The sequence below is a fragment of the Theropithecus gelada genome, chromosome 19 (genome assembly GCF_003255815.1).
Source record: "Theropithecus gelada isolate Dixy chromosome 19, Tgel_1.0, whole genome shotgun sequence".
In the NCBI taxonomy this organism is placed as follows: Eukaryota; Metazoa; Chordata; class Mammalia; order Primates; family Cercopithecidae; genus Theropithecus; species Theropithecus gelada.
In genome coordinates this window covers 47,645,492-47,666,793 of record NC_037687.1, presented here as the reverse complement: position 1 = coordinate 47,666,793, position 21,302 = coordinate 47,645,492, and positions in this window count along the sequence as shown.

The window sequence follows — 21,302 nt, the reverse complement described above, 5'->3', positions numbered from 1 at the left end:
TAAGGAGCACACAACCTAGATCCCTCGCATGCGCAGTTCACAACAGGGTTCACACTCCTATGAGAATCTAATGCCGTGCTGATTTGACAAGAGGCAGAGCTCAGGTGATAATGCTCGCTCACCTGTCTCTCATCTCCTGCTGTGTGGCCCGGTTCCTAACAGGCCACAGACTGGTACCGATCTGCCACCCAGGGGTTGGGGACCCTTGGTTTAACGGTACAGAGTTTCAGTTTTGCAAGATGAAAAGAGTTTTGGAGATGATGGTGGTAATAGTTGCACCTTGCATAACAATGTGAATATACCTAAGACTACTACTGCACTATACACTTAAATATTGTCAGGATGATAAATTTAGTGTTATGTGTATTTGACAACCATTTAAAGCAACAACAACAATAATAATGATGAAAGAAGGTGGAGCTTGAGTAAGCACTTGAAGGAGGTGGTGAGATTAGCCAAGTAGATCCCTGGGGTAAGAGCAGACCAGGCAGAGGGAAGCAAAAGAGAAGAAGCCACTGGAGCGGGACCATGTGTTTGATGTGGTGAAGCCACCGCATCCCCCCAGACTTCATGCCACGCTGGTGACATTTTATGACGCTGCTGTCTTTGACCTTAGTTTCTCTTGGGCAGGTTTCAATTTATTTCCTACTTGTTGAAGCACCTGCTAGTCAGGTTTTTGGGATAAGCATCTTGTAAAGCGCATCTAAGTAGCACGTGTTTCTGCACCTGACATGATAGACCACGAGCCCCACGAGGCCAGTCCCTCATCCTCGTTTTCCCTCTGAGCCCTGAGAGTGCCATGCTGGCCCCAGATTGAGACACCTACAGCTGCTCGCCAATGAGCAACGTGCTTGAGAGGAGAGCACAGGGAGATAGGAGAGAGAAGAGCACTTCGTGTTCCACAGAGGAAGAAGGTCCTTGAGATATAAGCCCCAGAGGCTCAATGGACTATGTTGATTTCACCAGCTTTGATGATAAATAAGCTTCGTCATTCCCCAGTCTGCTAATAATTAGATCTCAGACAAATCAGTGATCAAACTTTAAAAGATAGTCTGCGAACCACTACATCTCACAGAAGAACAATTGCACAGAAGTTTACTGTAGCCATATGAAGGGAATTTTTATGAACCTTTTAAATCTGCTGATATACTTGGGAAGCAAGCGCATCAGTGGTGCATTTAAAAGTGTATTGGAAGTAAACATTTTACGGCATATTTGGGAGGAAGGGAAAAGTTAGCCAAGATTCATATTTTTCTAGGGCAAATGAGGTCATGCACTGGTTTGTGGCTGATCTTCCCTCCCATGGGATCCTGTAAAGATTCGTGAAGGCCCCAAACACTGCTGTTTTGCTGCTCCTGGAGATTTGTGGGGTTTGGGTTAAATGCAAAGTAAGCATTCTCCCTCAAGACAGCCCAGGAGGCAACAGCCAGAAGATGGCGCTGTAGCTACTGAAACGAAGACAACAGCGTCCATGCGTGCCCTCCCACAGCCTGAGGACTTGGGACCCAGGAACTGAGGCAGATGCGTCCAGAATGAGGCTGGACCTTAATGCCCCACTGGGGTCTAAGCAGCGGTCCCCAAGCTTGGATGGGCACAGTGGCTCTCACATGCAATCCCAGCACTTTGGAAGGCTGAGGTGGGAGGATCGCTTGAGCCCAGGAGTGCAAGACCAGCCTGGGAAAGACCAGGGTCTAAGCAGAAGGTAAAAAGAGACTCCTTCTTCCTTCTCCTGATCCACAGCCCTGCCTGGAGCTTTGAGCGGAAGCGTAATAGGACACCAGAGTTGCTCTGTGTTTCTGTGTGGTCTCAGCAGGAAGGCAGTCTTTGTTCAAGTGGACATTCGCCATTTAGGCTGTTAAAATTGCTTCTTTCTCTCAGATCCTCGTTTTCTTTAAGAGACTTGTGTCCCCTTGCCCGGGCTTGACCCGTCAGGATCCTTAACCCAGGCCCTGGAGGGAGCCCTCTCATTGCAGTCCTGGTGTCTGGACTTGCGTCTACCACACCACATGATGTCTCAAGCCACCCTGCTTCCTCTGTTTTTCCCAAGCTTTGTTCTCTTGCCTCTCTTGAGTTGTCTGGGAACCTTCCAGTAAATTCCTAATGTGCTGATACTTGCTGGAATTTGTTGCAGTTGCCTGTCAGCGAAGAATCTTGATGGGTAAAGATGGGTATAGCCCCAGGGTCTGCTACTAAGACAAACATCAGTACTTGCACCACACATCTCCAGGCAAACACTCACTTTGCCTCCAGAGATCTGTGATGGTTAATACTGTCAACGTGATTGGATTGAAGGATGCAAAGTATTGTTCATGCAAAGTAAATACCACCTGTCTGTGAGGGTGTTGCCAAAGGAAATTAACATTTGAGTCAGTGGACTGGGAGAGACAGACCAGCCTCAATCTGGGTGGGCACCATCTAATCAGCTGCCAGTGCGGCTAGGATAAAACAGGCAGAGGAACGTAGAAGGACTAGACTGGCTGAGTCTTGCAGCCTCCATCTTTCTCCTGTGCTGGATGCTTCCTTCCCTTAAACGTCGGACTCCAAGTTCTTTAGCTTTTGGACTCTTGGACTCACACCAGTGGTCTGCCAGGGGCTCTCGGGCCTTCAGTCACAGACTGAAAGCTGCACTGTCGGCTTCCCTACTTTGAGGTTTGGGACTCACACTGGCTTCCTTGCTCCTCAGTTTGCAGACGGCCTATTGTGGGACTTCGCCTTGTGATCAAGTGAGTCAATTCCCTAATAAACTCCCCTTTATATATTCATCTATCCTGTTAGTCCCGTCCCTTGAGAGAACCCTGACTAATACAAGGTCCTACCAAAAAATGGCCAGTGTGCTTTTCTGGGGGTGCAAATAAAGCCACGAGGAACTATGATTTCATTATTTCAAAAGCCAGAAATAATCCTTGGGATTCCAAGGCTTCACAGAGACAGAGGATGGACCCTATGCTCTCTCCAGGACCCTTTCTCAAGCAGGATTCTCAGGTTAGAAGTGTCAGGAGCCATCAAAACCAAGAGGCTACCATGCAGAATCCTGGATTTAATTTGATTTTAATTGTGGTAAAACATACATGACATACAACTTACCATTTTAACCATTCTTAAGTCTACAGTTCTGTGGCATTAAATATTCATGTTGTGTGCAACCATGACCACCATGCATCTCCAGGGTTCCTTTCATCTTCCCCAGTTGAAACTCTGCACCCACTAAATGCTAGTTCCTCATTCCTCTTCCCCATCTCCAGCCCTGGGCAACCACTATTCTACTTTCTGTCTCTATATATTTGACTACTCCAAATACCTCATATAAGTGGAATCATACAGTATTAGTCTTTTTGTGACTGGATTATTTTACTTAGCAGAATATCCTCAAGGTTCACTGATGTTGTAGCATGGGTCAAAATTTCCTTCCTTGGCTGGGCATGGTGGCTCATGCATGCAATCCCAGCACTTTGGGAGGCCGAGGAGGGAGGATTGCTCGAGCCCAGAAGTTTGAGACCAGCCTGGGCAAGATAGGGAAACCCCATCTCTACAAAAAGTCAAAAGAAGTAGGTGGGTATGGTGGCGCATGCCTGTGGTCTCAGCTACTCAAGAGGCTGAAGCAGAAGGATCACTTGAGCCTGGGAAGTCAAGGTTGCAGTGAGCCATGATTGTGCCGCTGCACTCCAGCCTGAGTCACAGAATGAGACCCTGTCCCCCCCCAAAAAAAAAAAATCCTTTCTATTCCAAGCTGAATAATAATCCGTTGTGCAGATATAGCACATTTTGCTTCCTCATTCATCTGTCAATGGACCCTTGAGTCGCTTCCACCTTTTGGCTATTATGAAGAATGCTGCTGTGAACACGGGTGTACAAATACCTGCTTCAGGCCCTGTTTTCAGTTATTTTGGCTGAATTTACTCTCAAAGGCAGCTGAATGTGAGTTGCACAGCCTTGCCATTTTACAGGCAATCTACTTGAATAATGTCTATCTGAGCACTTCTCATGTGCAGGGCACTATGACAGGCTCAAGGGACAACAAGATGAATCTACAAGGGCATGGGTCCTTCCCCAGGTCCCACCAGGAAGAGAAGAGTTTCCGGCACAGAAACGTCAGGAATGATGCTTACCCAACTCCCACAGGGTCCCAGACAGGACTGCCAGTGGCTCCTCTAGGAGCTCTGAGAACAGAGGGACTGGCATGAGCTGGCAGGGCACTGGGGATGGGCCATGAAGAGTGCCAGGACATGGAGAAGCAGGGACCACCCTTCTTGTGGTAAGAGCCTTGTTGTCCCATTACAGAAGCTCCAAGATAGGCCTTTCAAAGCCTCCTTACCTGGAATGCCCAAGGAGGCTCCTGCCCTGCACCTTCATGGGCAAGGACTTTACATGAGGTCTCAAAGGTTGGCAGCAAACCTCCCACTGAATGTGATCTTGGGTAAGTTACCTATCTCAGGTTAAGTTGACTGAGCCTCTATCACTTCATCTGAAAGCTCATAGCATGGTTGTGAGAACTAAATGAAATCATGCATGTTGATATTTAGCTCAGTGGCTGGCCTTAGGAATTCCCTGACACAGCATTGACTATTTCTAACCTACTAGCTCCATGTGAGCAAGAATTCTGTTTTGCTCATCACTGTATCCCTGGGAACTAACATAGTACCCAACACTTAGGAGGTACATAGTAACTGTTACCAAATTTTCTAATCTTCACATTTTAAGCCACCAAAAAAAGGCCAGCCTAGGTGAATTTACAAAACAAACTGTGTTATCTCTCAGCAAAAAAAATCACCCGGCTATGCATGCCTCTCTAGCACTGAGGCTAGATGCCTGCAAACTGCATTTTCCATATTCTTTTGCTAGCTGGCTGACTTTGGGCTAGGTTTCACTAATACAAAGCCCTGGGGATAAAAATGAAAGGCATGAGAAAAGGTAAAACTATTTTCCAGAGGCTTCTGTGGCAGAAGTAGCAGTAGCAGCAGTGGAGGAGGGTCAGCAGGGAAGGGGACAGTGGCCAAGGCAGGAACAGTTGTGATGGCAGCAGCGGGTCAGAAAATGCAGGCTCGGGTTCCTGCTCAGGCAGCTCGTCCTTAACATCTGTGGTCTCAGGGGCATCCAGCTATGTAGTTGTAGCTTCCATAGCTGTTACTCATTGGGTAAATTCACTGCACCCTTTTTTCCTCCTTTCACTTTTCTGACACCTTTGTAACCAATTCCTTAGATTAAATGCCCTGTTTTGAAAGACCTGGGGGTGTTTGACTGATGGGATTTGAACTGATACAGTTAACTCATTCTTGGAGCAAGTGTCTAGGGGAGTCAGGGCAACCCTTCTCCCACGGCAATTCTAGCGATGGTCCCACCTTTTCATCCCTGCACAGCGGAGGCTGTTATGAAGAAGCCTCATAACAGGGTCTTCCAGGACCCACCTGAGACACAGGCCACTTCACACGGTTGTGCTGGTTGTTCATTGCACAGAAGTGCCCTGCTAAGGGTACATGCGCAGCTGAGACCTGCTCTCCAAGCCTGTGCCCAGACTGTGGCACTCACCTTGTGGGTGGGGGAGGCCTTTCTCTAAGATATACATAGGCAGATGATAACCCCGCTGAGATGGGTGGGGCCAGCTAGCTCAAAGCCCCTAGCACCCTCCCAAACACCCGCAGGGTTGTTTTCTGGGCAGACTTGGACATTTCAGAGAAAAAGCACTTTAGTCAGGATTGATGAACAATTCCACTTAGGCAGAGGCCAGGCCAGACCTAAGCAGATTCCAGACCCAGCAGAGCTTCTGTGCGGCCCGAAACCTGGCTCTCCATTGGTCAAAACATCTCCAGGCCTCCCTCCTATCGTGTAGGAGCTTCCACTGGGAAACTGACCTGTTTCTGCCCTCACAGAGCTCCTCGGCAGTTGGACCAGCAGCAGTCAGAAATCTTTCTCTATGTCTCCTCTTACTAAATGAAGAATCCAGGAGACGGTACCAAGCCCTCCCCAGATCACTAGCTCCCCAGGCTGGGCCTCGGTGGCACCCACTGTTTTCCAGGCATCTGTGTCCACACTGCATTTTTAAAGGGTTTCAGGTGCCTCCGACAAAATGCAATCAAATGAAACAAGCCACCCATCTCTGGGCTCCCTAACCCTTGCAGAACTCAACATTTCTTTTCCTGTTGATGGGGAGAAGCAACACCACCCACTGAGTTCACTGAAACCGAGGCTTCCATATTCCCGCAGGAGAGTGCTCGAATGCTTAAAACCCTCGCCATATGTGTCGATTTAAATGGAAACCAAACGGGGAAGGATTCTGACGACAGTCTGTCACTGACTGGAGCGCTACTTCCTCTAGTTAATTTATGTCTTCCGTAATCACATTGAGGCTTTTTAAAAGGCTCTACCTGTGACGGCATTTTTTTTTTTTTCCCATACGTTCACATTCAAAGGTCCCCGGCCCATGCGCTAATAGTCATTTGAAGACACCTCATGCTCCTATCACTTTATCTTCCCAGCTCTTTACCTGTATTAATTAATTAGTGCTATAAATACAACCAGCACATGACTACTCTGGAGCTAATCAGTCACTGACACGGCTCAGGACCTGGAGGAAAATTAGGAAAATTGAATCTTTCCAAAGTTGGGCCTCTGCAAGGTAACTTAGTCAATCGTGTCCTGAGGGTCAGTGAGGACCAACTGATTTAGGCTCCACCTGGGCAGAAAAGCAATTTCCTGAACAGCAAACCAGCAACCCTAGTTAAAGTGATTCTGACCTGTTATAAGTAAAGCATGAATTCTGTTTTCCTGCTGGTTGGGTGTACGGCCACTTACTGAGGGCCTGGTGCTGCACAGCCCTCATCCTGGGCTGTATAAGGAATGTCAGAAGACAGCGTCAGGCCTTTCCCACTACATCGTTATGGTGGAGTTAAACAGAGCCAGCATGCATTCCAGGGTTTGAAACATCAATCCCAAAACCGAGCAAGGGAAATCAGGGGACTTGGGGTTGACGTCACATATTAGAGATTCTCTGAGTCATTCAAAAAAAAATAGTGAACATCTACAATGTGTTACAGGCCCGAGACACTAAGATACTTGATGTCTATTCTTTCTTTTATTTATTTATTTAAGACAGGGTCTCACTCTATAGCCCAGCCTGGAGGGCAGTTATGCAATCGTGGCTCACTGCAGCCTCGACCTCCAGGGCTCAGGTGATCCTCCGACCTCAGCCTCCTGGGTAGCTGGGACTACAGGTGCACGCCACCATGCCTAGCTAATTTTAGTTTTGTTTTTTTTTTAATCCACACAAAATATCCACTTCCCGTAAGCTGTGAGGATGCCTTTGCATCCTTATAGCTTAGCTCCCACTTATGAGTGAAAATATACGATGTTTGGTTTTCCATTCCTGAGTTACTTCACTTAGAACAAAAGGATATTCCAAACTGCCCAATTTATCCGATCATTGGCCTGCCTAGAAAGGAGGCTGGAAGAAGAGAATTCTTGATTCAACCATAGGCCTCAAGGACTCTTCTTAGTGCTGATCCAGCACTGTTAATGTTTAGCTTGCACCTTCACTCTGAGTTTCTGGGTCCAAATTCTGGGGTTGGCCCTGGCGAGTTCTCTTCCACACTGAGCCTTGGCCTGGCCTGCAGACCTCTTGTCCTGGGGCTGGCCTCCTTCTGGGTCACAGGCAAATAGGGCTAAATGGGAGTAAGATCCAGTGAGACTGAATTCTTGAGTCTGATCTAGGAACCTCACTTCTTTTTTTTTTTTTTTTTTTTTGAGACAGAGTCTTGCTCTGTTGCCCAGGCTGGAGTGCAGGGGCCGGATCTCAGCTCACTGCAAGCTCCGCCTCCCGGGTTTACCCCATTCTCCTGCCTCAGCCTCCCGAGTAGCTGGGACTACAGGTGCCCGCCACCTCGCCTGGCTAGTTTTTTGTATTTTTTAGTAGAGACGGGGTTTCACCGTGTTGGCCAGGATGGTCTCGATCTCCTGACCTCGTGATCTGCCCGTCTCGGCCTCCCAAAGTGCTGGGATTACAGGCTTGAGCCACCGCGCCCGACCTAGGAACCTCATTTCTCTAGCTCAGTTTTTGTAACTTCTTGTTAACTACAAAATAAAGAACTCATCTCACGCAGAGTTTTCGCATGCAATGGGAGCTGCAGGCTGGTGTTTATATCTGTGAGTAGAATTACTTTGGTCACCTCTAATTTGCATTTGTTTTTTGCCCCCCTTGCAGATTAAATCCAACAACGCTATTACACACAAGGCTCTGGACTAGACATGGGGGATTAAGGATGTAAAATTCTTAGACACCAATTTGACAAAGAAGGAAGGCTGTCTGGGCTCTGGCTAGGAACTTGGGCCTTGTGTGGGATGTGTAGATGAACAACAGTGGCAAAAGCCAGACACTGTGACTCACATCTGTAGTCCCAGCTATTCAAGAGGTTGAGGCAGGAGAATCACTTGAGCCCAAGAGTTTGAGTCCAGCCTGGGCAATACGGCAAGACCCCACCTCTAAGAAATAAAAATAACCAGATGGGGTGTGTTGGCTTATGCCTGTAATCCCAGCACTTTGGGGGACTGAGGCAGGTGGATCACCTGAGGTCAGGAGTTCAAGACCAGCCTGGCCAACATGGTGAAACCCTGTCTCTAGTAAAAATACAAAAATTTAGCCAGATATGGTGGCAGGCACCTGTAATCCCAGCTACTTTGGAGGCTAAGGCAGGAGAATCGCTTGAACCCAGGAGGCAGAGGTTGCAGTGAGCCAAGGTTACACCATTGCACTTCTGCCTGGGCAACAAGAGCAAAACTCCATCTCAAAAAATAAATAAATAAATAAAAATCAACAACAATGTTAAGTTTAGTTTACAAGAAGCCTTGAAAGTACAGGGTGGGAGAGCTGGATTCTGCCTGCTTAGGGTGGAGAGTGGAGGAGGTGGGCAGGAGGTCAAGAGGAATGTTGGAAGAGGTTCATTTCCAACAGGCAGGGTTAAGCAGTGCCGGGGGAGGGAACACTGGAACCACGTGGGCAAGGACAGGAATGGGCAGGGCATACTGAGGAGTGATGAGTGGGAGCCCACTTTCAACACCCATCCTGAAAAGGCTCTTGGACTTCCACACTTTGTAGATTTCATTTCCTCCTTCAGTGTCCCAATCCCTCATTCCTCACCCAGTCAAGTATCTTACAACAGCAGTGAAAACAGGGACAAGTTTCCCTGGGAGCCAGCCTGCAGGGAAATGATCTCTTTATGTCTCCTGTGCCTTCCTGTCCCTTCTGCACTCTCACGGTCCAGCTCTATTCTGAGGCAGTCCCTCTGAGTGGGAATGGGTGTGTTTTATTCTTGCATCCTTGGCGCGACAAGCCACCCTCCGATAGTTTGCTTCTGCTCCTCATGAAAGAGTCTGAAATATCCAAAGACAAGTGTTCCACCCATCCACATAGAAGGAAAAGTCCCACAACTGGACAAAGGCATTCTGAGCAGCTACAGGTTGAAGACTGTGAAATTGACACAGGGAGGTGCATATTCTTAAAGTTTTTCACTCCACTGTAACAATGTATTCTTAGGCGAGAGGGGGCTCTGGACACCTGGTGGAGCTTGTGAGAGACGCCCGTTGAGGCTGTTCAGGAAAATTTCACGTTCTTGGAAAAGACACCATTCTGTTGGTGCACAGCCAAGGCTGTCTCTGCTTTCTGGAAGGGGACTCTTCTCTTTCAGGGACCTTTAGGAATCCCAGCAGCTGCCCTGTTGGGGACGAACCTCAACATCCACCAACACACAGAAATCCTGCTACCTCCTGGCCACTTTTCTGCTCCACATCCCCCCAAAAAATTTTATTGAAGTAGGATTGACAAATAAAAATTGTGTATATTTAAGGTATATAACACAATGATTCATATATATATATATAGTGAAAATATTTCCACAATCAAGCTAATTAACAAATCCATGACTTCCCATTGTTATCCTTTTGTGTGGGAGGTTGGGGGGAGTGATGAGAACATTTAAGATCTACTCTCTTAGCAAATTTCAAGTGTGTGATACATTATTATTAACTAGTCACCATGGTGACTGTGGATTAGTCTATGGTTAGTCACCATGCTGTACTATGGTGACTATGGATAGTCACCATGCTGTACATTAGATCCCCAGGCCTTATCCATCCTGTATAACTAAAATTTTATATCTTTTGACCAGTATCTCCCCCTTGCTCCCACCCCCCCTAGCCCCTGGTAAGCACCATTCTACTGTCTGTTTCTATGTGTTTAGCTTGGTTAGATTCCACTAAGTGAGGTCATGTGGAATTTGACTTTCTCTGCCTAGCTTATTCACTTAGCATAATGTCCTCCACATTCATCCATGTTGTGGTAAATGGCAGGATCTCCTTTTTTAAGGCTGAATAATATTCCATTGTATGTAGGTATGTTTGTGTGTATGTGTGTTGTATGTCTATGAATATACATACACATGTGTATATACATCTCTATTCAGGTCCTTTGCCCATTTTAAAATCAGGTTATTTGTTTTTTTGCTATTGAGTTATTGAGCCCTTTATACATTTTGGATATTAACCCTTTATCAGATATATGGCTTGTAAATATTTTCTCCCAATACATATGCTACCTTTTCATTTTGTTGTTTCTTTGCTGTGCAGAAGCTTTTTAGTTTGATATAGTCCCGTTTATTTAATTTTCTTTTGTAGCCTGAGTTTCTGGTGTCATATCCAAAAAAATCATTGCCAAGACCCATGTGAAGAAGCTTTTCCCCCACATTTTCTTTCAAGAGTTTTATGATTTCAGGCCCGGTGCGGTGGCTTACACCTGTAATCCTAGCACTTTGGGAGGCTGAGGCGGGTGGATCACGAGGTCAGAAGATTGAGACCATCCTGGTTAACATGGTCAAACCCCGTCTCTACTAAAAATACAAAAAATTCGCCAGGCGAGGTGGCATGCACCTATAGTCCCAGCTACTCAGGAGGCTGAGACAGAAGAATCGCTTGAACCCAGGAGGAGGAGGTTGCAATGAGTTGAGATCATGCCACTGCACTCCAGCCTGGGCAACAGAGCGAGACTCCGTCTAAAAAAAAAAAGAGTTTTATGATTTCAGGTCTTCTGTTTAAGTCCTTAATCCATTTTGAGTTGATTTTTGTGTATGGCATAAGAATAAGAATTCATTATCATTCTTTTGCATGTGAATATTCAGTTTCCCCAGCAACACTTAATGAAGAGATTGTCCTTTCTCATTGTGTATTCGTGTTGTTTTTGTCAAAGATTAGTTGATCATATATGTGTGGGTGAATTTCTAGGCTCTCTATTCTGTTCTATTGATTTACGTTTCTGTTTTTATGCCAGTACCATACAGTTTTGATTACTATAGCTTTGTAATATAATTTGAAATCAGAAAACTTGATGCCTGCAACTATGTTCTTCTTTCTTAAAGCTGCATTAGCTATTTGGGATCTTTTGTGGTTCCTACAAATTTAAGATTGTTTTTTATAGTTCTACGAAAAATGCCATTGGAATTTTGATAGGGATTGCACTGAAATTTTAGGTCACTTTGGATAGTATGGACATTTTAATAATATTAATTCTTCCAATACATAAAACACAGGATATCTTTCCATTTATTTGTGTCTTCTTTAATATCTTTCATCAACATTTTATACTTTTCATTGTACAGATCTTTCACCTCCTTGGATACATTTAGTCCTAAGTATTTTATTCTTTTTGATGCTGTCATAAAAGGAATTGTTTTCTTAATTTCTTTTTCTAGTAGTTTGTTTTTAGTGTATAGAAACAATTGATTTTTGTATGTTGATTTTGTATTCTGCAACTTCACTTAATTCATTTATTCTAACAGTTTTTTGGGGATGTCTTTAGGGTTTTCTATATATAAAATCATGTCATCTGCAGAGGAAATTTAACTTCTTCCTTTCTGATTTGAATGCCTTTTATTTCTATTTCTTGCCCAAGAGCACTAGCTAGAATTTCCAGTACTTTGTTGAATAGAAGTAGATAGAGTGGACATCCTTGTATCATTCCTGATGTTAGAGGAAATGATTCAGCTTTTCACTGTTGAGTTTAATGTTAGCTGTGGGTCATATATGGCCTTTATTATGTTGAGGTATGTTCCTTCTATACCTAATTTGTTGAGAGTTTTTATCATGAAATTATGTTGAATTTTGTCAAATGCTTTTTTGCTTTTATTGAGATGATCATATGGCTTTTATCTTTAATTATGTTAATATCATGTGTCACATTCATTGGTTTGTGTACACTGAACTATCCTTGCATCCTGGGGAGAAATTCCATTTGATCATGGTATATGAGTTTTTATGTGCTATTGAATTCAGTTTGCTAGTATTTTGTTGAGGATTTTGGCATTTATTTTCATCAGAGATATTGGAAAGTAATTTTTTCTTATAATCTCCTTGTCTGGCTCCTCTATTAGGTAATGCTGGGCTTTTGAAATGAGTTTGGAAGTATTCCCTCTTCTTCAATTTTTGGTAGAGTTTGAGAATTGCTATTAATTCTTTTTTTAAAGTTTGGTAGAATTCACCAGTAAAGCTTTTCTTTGCTGGGAGATTTTTCATTACAGATTCAATTTCCTTGTTTTTCATTGATCTGTTCATATTTTCTGTTACTTTACAACTCAGTCTCAATATGTTCTATTGTTTCTCTAATCACTATTTCATTTATTTCTGCTCTGATCTTTGTTATTTCCTTTCTTCTGCTTACTTATGTTGGGCTTAGTTTATTCTTTTTCTAGTCCCTTTAGATGTAAAGTTAAGTTGTTCATTTGAGATCTTCTCTTCTTCTTAGTGTATTTATCTATATAAATGTCCCTCTTAAACTGCTTTTGCTACATCCCAAAAGTTTTAGTATATTTCATTTCCATTTTGTTTATCTCAATTAAAAAACAAAAAAAAATTCTTCTTTAACCCATTGGTTGTCGCTGTGATCTGAATATTTGCATCCTCCTTGAAACTCTAACCTGCAAGGTAATGGTATTGGGGGGGTGGGGGGGGGGCCTTTGAAATGTTATTAGATCATGAGGACAGAGCCCTCATGATTAGGATTAGTGTCCTTATAAAAGAGATGTCACCAAGCTAGCTAGCCCCTTCCTCCATGTGAAGTTACAGTGAAAAGACATTAGTCTATGGAGAAAGCAACCCCTCACCAGACATTCAAACTTTCATTGCCTTAGTCTTGGACTTCTCAACCTCCAGAACTGTAAGAAATATATGTTTATTGTTGATAAGCTACCTAGTTTATGCTACTTTGCTAGAAAAGCCTGAGCAAACTAAGACAGTTGTTCAGAAGCATTGTTCAATTTCCACATACTTGTTAATTTTTCCAATTTTCCTCTTGTTGTTAATTTCTAGTTTTATACCATTGTGGTCAGAAGAGATACTTAATATGATTTCAATATTCTTAACATTTGTTTCTAGTTTTATACCATTGTGGTCAGAAGAGATACTTAATATGATTTCAATATTCTTAACATTTGTTAAGACTTGTTTTGTGACCTAACATATGATCTATCATAGAGAATGTTCCATGTGTGCTTAACAAAAATGTGTATTTGGTTGCTGTTGGATACAGTGTCCTGTATATGTCTGTTAGGTTTATTTGGTCTAAGGTGCAGTTTAAGTCCAATGTTCCTTATTTATTTTTATATCTGGATGATCTATCTGTTTTTTAAAATGTGGTATTGAAGTTCCCCTTCTATTATTGTATTGCTGTCTATTTCTCCCTTTGGATCTGTCAATATTTGCTTTATATATTTAGGTGTTTCAATGCTTAGTACATATATATTGTCATATCCTCTTGATAAATTGATCCCTTTATCATTATATAATGACCTTATTTGTCTCTTGTGACAGTTGTTTACCTAAAGTCTACTTTTTCTGATTTAAGTATAGCCATTCCTGCTCTCTTTTGGTTACCATTTGCCTAGAATATCTTTTTTCATCCCTTCACTTTCCATGTGTGTCTCTTGTAAGCTGCATATAATTAAATCTTTTTTTTTTTTTTTTTTTTTTTTTTGAGACAGAGTCTCACTCTGTTGCCCAGGCTGGAGTGCAGTGGTGTGATCTCAGCTCACTGCAACCTCTGCCAACCAGGTTCAAGTGATTCTCCTGCCTCCGCCTCCCGAGTAGCTGGGATTACAGGCACCTGCCACAGCACCGAGTTAATTTTTGTAGTTTTAGTAGAGATGGGGTTTCACCATCTTAGCCAGGCTGGTCTTGAACTCCTGACCCTGTGATCCACCCACCTCGGCCTCCCAAAGTGCTGGGATTACAGGTGTGAGCCACTGCACCTAGCCAAATTAAATCTTTTTTTAAAAAATCCAGTCAGTCACTGTATGTCTTTGGATTGGAGAAATTAACTCATTTACATTTAAAGCAATTATTGATAGGTAATAACTTACTATTGCCATTTTGTTAATTGTTTTCTAACTATTCTGTAATTTTGTTTCTTTCTTCCTCTCTTAACATCTTCTTTTGTGATTTGATGGTTTTCTATAATGGCATGCTTTGATTTCTTTCTTTTTATCTTTTATGTATCTACTAAGGCTTTGCTTTGTGGTTACCATGGGACTTGCATGAAACATCTTATAATACTATCAGTCTATTTTAAGCTGATGACAACTTGACTTTGATCACATACAAGAACTCTACACTTTTACTTCTCTCCTCATATTTTATGCTTTTGATGTCACAATTTACTTATTTTTATATTGTGGGTCCATTAACAAATCATTGTAGCTATAGTTATTTTTCATAATTTTGATTTATACATCACCATTACAGTATACAAGTATTCTGAATTTGAGTACAGATAGTCCCTGACTTACAATAATTCAACTAATGATGCTTCAACTTTACAATGGTGCAAAAGCAATACGCACTTAGAAAAAAAAGTAAAACAAAACAAAAAACTTAAGTATAGTATTTAATCAATTACATGAGATATTCAACTCTATTATAAATATAAATAGGCTTTGTGTTAGATTATGTTGCCCAACTTTAGGCTAACATAAGTATTCTGGGTATGTTTAAGCTATAATATTCAGTAAGTTGAGTGTATTAAATGCATTTTCAACTTATAATGTTTTCAACTTATGATGGTTTTATCAGGACATAACCCCATCATAAGTCAAAGCATTTATATATACTTACCTTTACAATTAAGTTTTATACTTTTATGCGTTTCATTTTACTAATGAGTGTGTTTTCATTTCAGCTTGAAGAATTTCTTCAGTATTTTTTTTTTCTTTTTTTTAGATGGAGTCTCGCTCTGTCACCAGGCTGGAGTACAGTTGCATGATCTCGGCTCACTGCAGCCTCCACCTCCCAGGTTCAAGTGATTCTCCTGTCTCAGCCTCCCAAGTAGCTGGGACTACAGGTGCATGCCACCACGCCTGGCTAATTTTTGTATTTTTAGGAGAGATGGGGTTTCACCATGTTGGCCAGGATGGTCTTGATCTTTTGATCTCATGATCCGCCCGCCTCGGCCTCCCAAAGTGCTGGGATTATAGATGTAAGCCACTGTACCTGGCCTTCTTCAGTATTTCTTACAAGATAGGTCTAGCGGTCATGAACTCCTTCGGCTTTTGTGTGTCTGGAAAAGTTTTTATCTCTCCCTCATTTCTGAAGGATAGCTTTTCCAGATAAAGTGTCCTTAGTTGATAGTTTTTTTCTTTTAGCACATAGAATACGGTATATTCGATTAGATCCTACTCTCTCCTGGTCTGCAAAGTTTTTGCTGAGAAATTTACTGATAACCTCGTGGGGGTTCCCTTGTATTTTCTCTTTTCATCTATTTTCTCTTGCCTCTTTCAAAATTCTCTTTGTCTTTGATTTTTGACAATTTGATTACAGTGTTCCCCACTGCAGTCCTATTTAGATTGAATCTGTTTGGGGATCTTTGATCACCATGTATGTGGCTGTCCATATCTCTCCCACTATTTGAAAAGTTTGTAGCCATTATTTCTTTAAATAAGCTTTTGCCCCTTTCTCTCTCTCTATTTTCCTTGTAAGATTTCCAGTGTGGAAATTTTACTTCTCTTGGGGATGTCTCATTAATTCTGTAAGTTTTCTTCATTCCTTTTTATTCTTTTTTCTCCTCTGACGGGATAATTTCAAATGACCTGCCTTCAAATTCACATATTCTTTCTTCTGCTTGATCAAGCCTGCTGTTGAAGCTCTCTATTGCATTTTTTCATTCCATTCATTGTTTTCTTCAGGCCCATAATTTCTGTTTGGTACTTTTGTGATTTCTTTCTCTTTGTTGAATTTGTTCTGTTCATGTATTATTCTTCTGATTTCATTGAGTTGTCTATCTGTATTCTCTTATAGCTAGGTGAGCTTTCTTAAAACAATTATTTTGAATTATTTGTCAGGCAATGTTTATAGATCTTCATTTCTTTGGGGTCAGTTACTGGAAAATTACTGTGTTCCTTTGGTTGCGGTGTATTTCCCTGGTTGTTTGTTTGTTTGTTTTTTATGTTCCTTTAAGTCTTGCATTGATGTCTTTCCACTTGAAGAAGCAGTCACCCCTCTGACTTGCTTTGGGAGAGAAATGCCTACACCAGTAAACCTGGCTAGAAATTCCAAGCCCTCTCAGACATTTTTCACGAAAGCATCCATTCCACCCTTCTCGTTTCCTGTTAGGATGGAATTCTTAGGATTGTATACCTTCTCTCAATTTTACAAAGCCATGCTGGGTGTTGAGAACCTCATTTCCCATATGACAGTGTTTTGAAATGCTCAAATTTGTGTGCCTTCTCCCAATTCCCCAGAGTCAAGCTGGCTGACTATACATGCTTGTTAGCCATCTGCAAAGGCTAACACTCACTTTCCGGGGTTATACACAGGGAGCCAGCCATGGGTGGAGAGATAGGTGAGGTGTTTGGAGCATTGAGGTGTCCATGGGTCAACTGGAGGAGTCTGCAGGTGAAGCATCCCTAACAGCTTGTGGGTAGGCTTCCTGATGGATTCTGCAAAGCAGTTAGTAGGATTGCGGCCCTTTGTTGAGTCCCATGCCCTAGTTACTGTGAGTCTCCACCTCTTTTTCCTACTCCCAGCTTCTCCCAGCTACTCAGCATACTTATCTCCTCAGTATGACAGGCGAGGAAAAGGCGAGCCTCTTGGACAGCATTCCACACAGCTGTGGAACCTGGGCACTCATTCATTGCTTTCATTTTTTCCAGTGGGAGGAATTGCAGGCTGAGGGAGTCTCTTCTGTCATTGAGCTGTGACCCCATGGTGGAGGGAAGATGCCGGTAAAGTAAAAGCGTTCTTACCCTCTTGAATGCATCTATTCTCAGATTTTATGATTCAACTGTGTGCTGGAACTTCTCCCACTGGACTCTCAGATTCCCACAGAGGTACTCTTATCTTGGGGTGACTGTCAAAATTGGTGTACTATAGGTAAATTATGATAGAAAATTCCTATTCCACCGTCTTGCTGACATCATTGTCTTCCATTTGTTTTCTGTTCTAAAGTTTCCTGTGCTCTCTAGGGCTGCTTCTCAAGGCCTCCTGCCCACATCATTGATGCCTTCTCTCAACTGCCCATGGTTTCTGTGAGATCGCCCATGAAACTGTGTTGTAGTCCAGCTCTTATGCTCTCAGAACAAGAAACCTAGAAGAATAATAAAAATACCAGATTTAAGCCCAGAATCCACTTCAGCAGCATTCAGATCTTCCAAATGAAGAAAGCTAATTATCTGCACCCACTCTTCCTTAAAACAGCAACATTCAAAAAGAAGTGAGCAGCTCCTCTCCAAAGATGTGTAAGCAGAGGCACAGGAACTATCTGTTCTCAGCCAAAGATATTCTAGCCTTTTGCTACTACCAATGTGGTCCATGGACCAGCCGCATTAGCATCACCTGGGATGCATCAGAAATGCAGAATCTTGTTAGAAATGCTGCTCCACTCCAGGTCTACTGAATCAGAGCCTGCACTTTATCGAGATCTCTGGATGATGCGTGTGCACAATAAGGTTTGAAGCTGCACATTAGAATCACCTTGGCAACTTTAGTTTTTAAATATCAACACCCAGGCCCCACCCACAACCAAGTAAATCAGACTCTCTGTGAGTGGGGCCCAGGCATCTGTATTTTAAATGTTCCCAATAGGATTCTAATGTGGCCTGAGTGAGAATTTCCCATGAAGATTCCTGTAGTTCATACCCAGCTAGACTTGAGAAATTTTCCTTCTCTTCCTTGTTACTTCTTCATCGGTAATATGTGCACATAACTTTTTTAAAGTCAAAGAATAGAGGCCAGGCATGGTGGCTCACGCCTGTAATCCCAGCACTTTGGGAGGCCGAGTCAGGCAAATCACTTGAGGCCAACAGTTTAAGACTAGCCTGGCCAAAATGGTGAAACCCTGTGTCTACTGAAAATACAAAAAAAAAAAATTGTCCAGGTATGGTGGCACATGCGTATAGTACCAGCTACTTGGAAGGCTGAAATGGGAGGATCACTTGAACCCAGGAAGCAGAGGTTGCAGTGAGCCAAGATCTCACCACTGCACTCCAGCCTGGGTGACAGAGCAAGACTGTCTCAAAATAAATAAACAAGCAAAAACAGTGAGCCAAGGTCTCACCACTGCACTCTAGCCTGGGTGACAGAGCAAGTCTCTGTCTCAAAATAAATCAACAAATAAGTAAATAAATAAAAGTCAAAGAATATAAACTAGTGTACAGTGAAAAGAAAGTCTATCTCCATCTCTAAACTTCAGTGCCCCAATTTCCTCTCCAAAAGCAACCACTGTTACCAGTTTGTGTGTGTGTGTGTGTGTGTGTGTGTGTGTGTCTTTCCAGAGATTTTCTGCTTTTCTTTTCTTTCTTTTTTTTTTTTTTCAGTCTGACTCTGTGGCCCAGGCTGGAGTGCAGTGGCGTGATCTCGGCTCACTGCAACCTCCACCTCCCAGGTTCAAGCTATTCTTCTGCCTCAGCCTCCCAAGCAGCTGGGACTACAGGCACATGCCACCATGCCCAGCTAATTTTTTCTTTTTTTGTATTTTTAGTAGAGATGGGGTTTCACCATATTAGCCAGGCTGGTCTCAAACTCCTGATCTTGTGATCTTCCCGCTTCGGTCTCCCAAAGTGCTGGGATTACAGGCGTGAGCCACCGTGCCTGGCCCTCCCAGGGCTTTTTTTCTATGCGTGATCAAACACATCCAAGTACAGACACCCTTCTTGTTTATATACATAGTAGTATTATACTACATGTGCTGTTCTGTATCTTGCTATTTTCACATAACACTATATCTTAGACATTGTCCCATAGCATCATGTCTCGATTCTTTTTGACAGCTATATACTCTTCTGTCGTATCAATGTAACATCATTGATTAATCAATCTCCAATTGATGTACATTCAGGATATTTCCAATTTTTTTGTTACTACAAACAATCTGCAATGAGTAATACATAAAATAGCACACACTTCAGTCACTCCTTCCCTCTTTTCCTACTTTTTTTCAAAGCACTCAGCACCACCTCAGGGTAACCACATCATTTATCATACAGACTGGGACACCTTTTTTTTTTTCTTTTTTTTTTTTTTTTTTGAGATGGAGTCTTGCTCTGTCTCCCAGGCTGGAGTGCAGTGGCGTGACCTCGGCTCACCACATCTTCCACCTCCCAGGTTCAAGCAATTCTCCTGCCTCAGGCTCCCTACACCTGTACCTGGGACTGTAGGTGTCCACCACCACGCCTGGCTAATTTTTGTATTTTTAGTAGAGACAGGGTTTCACTATGTTGGCCAGGCTTGTCTTGAACTCCTGACCTCAAGTGATCTGACCACCTCGGCCTCCCAGAGTGCTGGGATTACAGGTGTGAGCCACCGTGCCTGGCCCAAACTGAGACACTTCTGAGAGCAGAAGGGGACCCTAACAGTTCTGCTAGAACATGCCTATGACTCTGCCAGGCAACTGGGATACATGGTCATCCTATATGATCTATTGTGCATTGCCTATTTATTTCTTTATCATCTGCTTCTCCTACTCGAATGCAAGCTCCTGGAGGGTAAAAACTAGTCTGTCTTCCTCGTGACTGTTTCTCCAGAGCCCTGAACAGTGCCTGGAATGCAGCAGTACCTCATGAAATGTTTGATGAATGACTAAACGAATTAAAATTAAATATCTCTGAATAGCATCATTAACACATTTGTAAGAATATCATCAAGATAAATTCCTAAAAGTTGCATGATTGCATCAAAAGGTATGTGCTTTTTTTTTTTTTTTTTTTTTTTTTTTGAGATGAGATCTCACTATGTTGCCTTGGCTGGACTGGATCCAAACTCCTGGGCTTAAGCTCTCCTCCTGCTTCAGTCTCCCAAGTAGCTGGTAATATGTGCATCTTATAATTTAGGAGATATGACTGTATTGTACTCCATGGAGGATGTACTAATTAGCACTCCCACTAACAATGAGAGTGGGACATCTCCCTCCCTCCGCATGCCCTGCATGTGTGCATGTGTGTGCAAATGTGCACATGCTCACACATCCATACTCAGTGTGCTCCTCCACACGCAGGCACACAGAGACCTGCTGCCACAGTGCTGCCAGGACAAGCACTGTATCTTCTGACTTCCAAGGGAAACAGGTTCTGGAGCTGGGAGAGGAGAAGGAGGCCCCTCACACTTTCAATCAAGGGTGTTTGTTCATCCTCTCTTCTCCCCCATACCCCTCCCAGACAGGATCAACATTTGCAAATTACCTTCCGGGCCTCTGACTATGAGATGCAGCATGGCAGCACCTAGTGCAGGCCTAGCTCAATAAATGTTTAATTAATTAATCAATCAGGCCAAATCAAAGATGAGGTTGATTATCCAGATCTTTTTATCCATGTGGAAGTAGGCAAATGGTTAATTGCTTTTTCTCTTTTTTTAAAATGTTATACTGAAATGATAATAATATATTGGGGAATTCTGCAGATATGGCCTCAAAGGTCAAAAGCCGGATAAGTATGAAATATTCCCAGGGTGTCCTCAGGGGCAGACTGCTGCAAAAGCAGTCATCATTATCCTAGGAGTCAATGCCTTGATGTTGCCATGATGCTGAGGTAGAAAATCCTCTGGTTTATGACGGAATAACTAAAATCCACAAGTACGGTCTGTTACAGGAAAGGGGTTCCAATCCAGACCTCAAGAGACTGTTCTTGGATCTCGCACGAGAAAAAATTCAGGGAGAGTCCACAGTGCGAAGCAAAAGCAAGTTTATTTAAAAAGTAAAGGAATAGCTTGCTGTGAGCTGAGGTCCGGCCACTGCACTCCAGCCTGGGTGACAGAGCGAGACTCCGTCTCAAAAAATAAAAAAATAAAAAAAA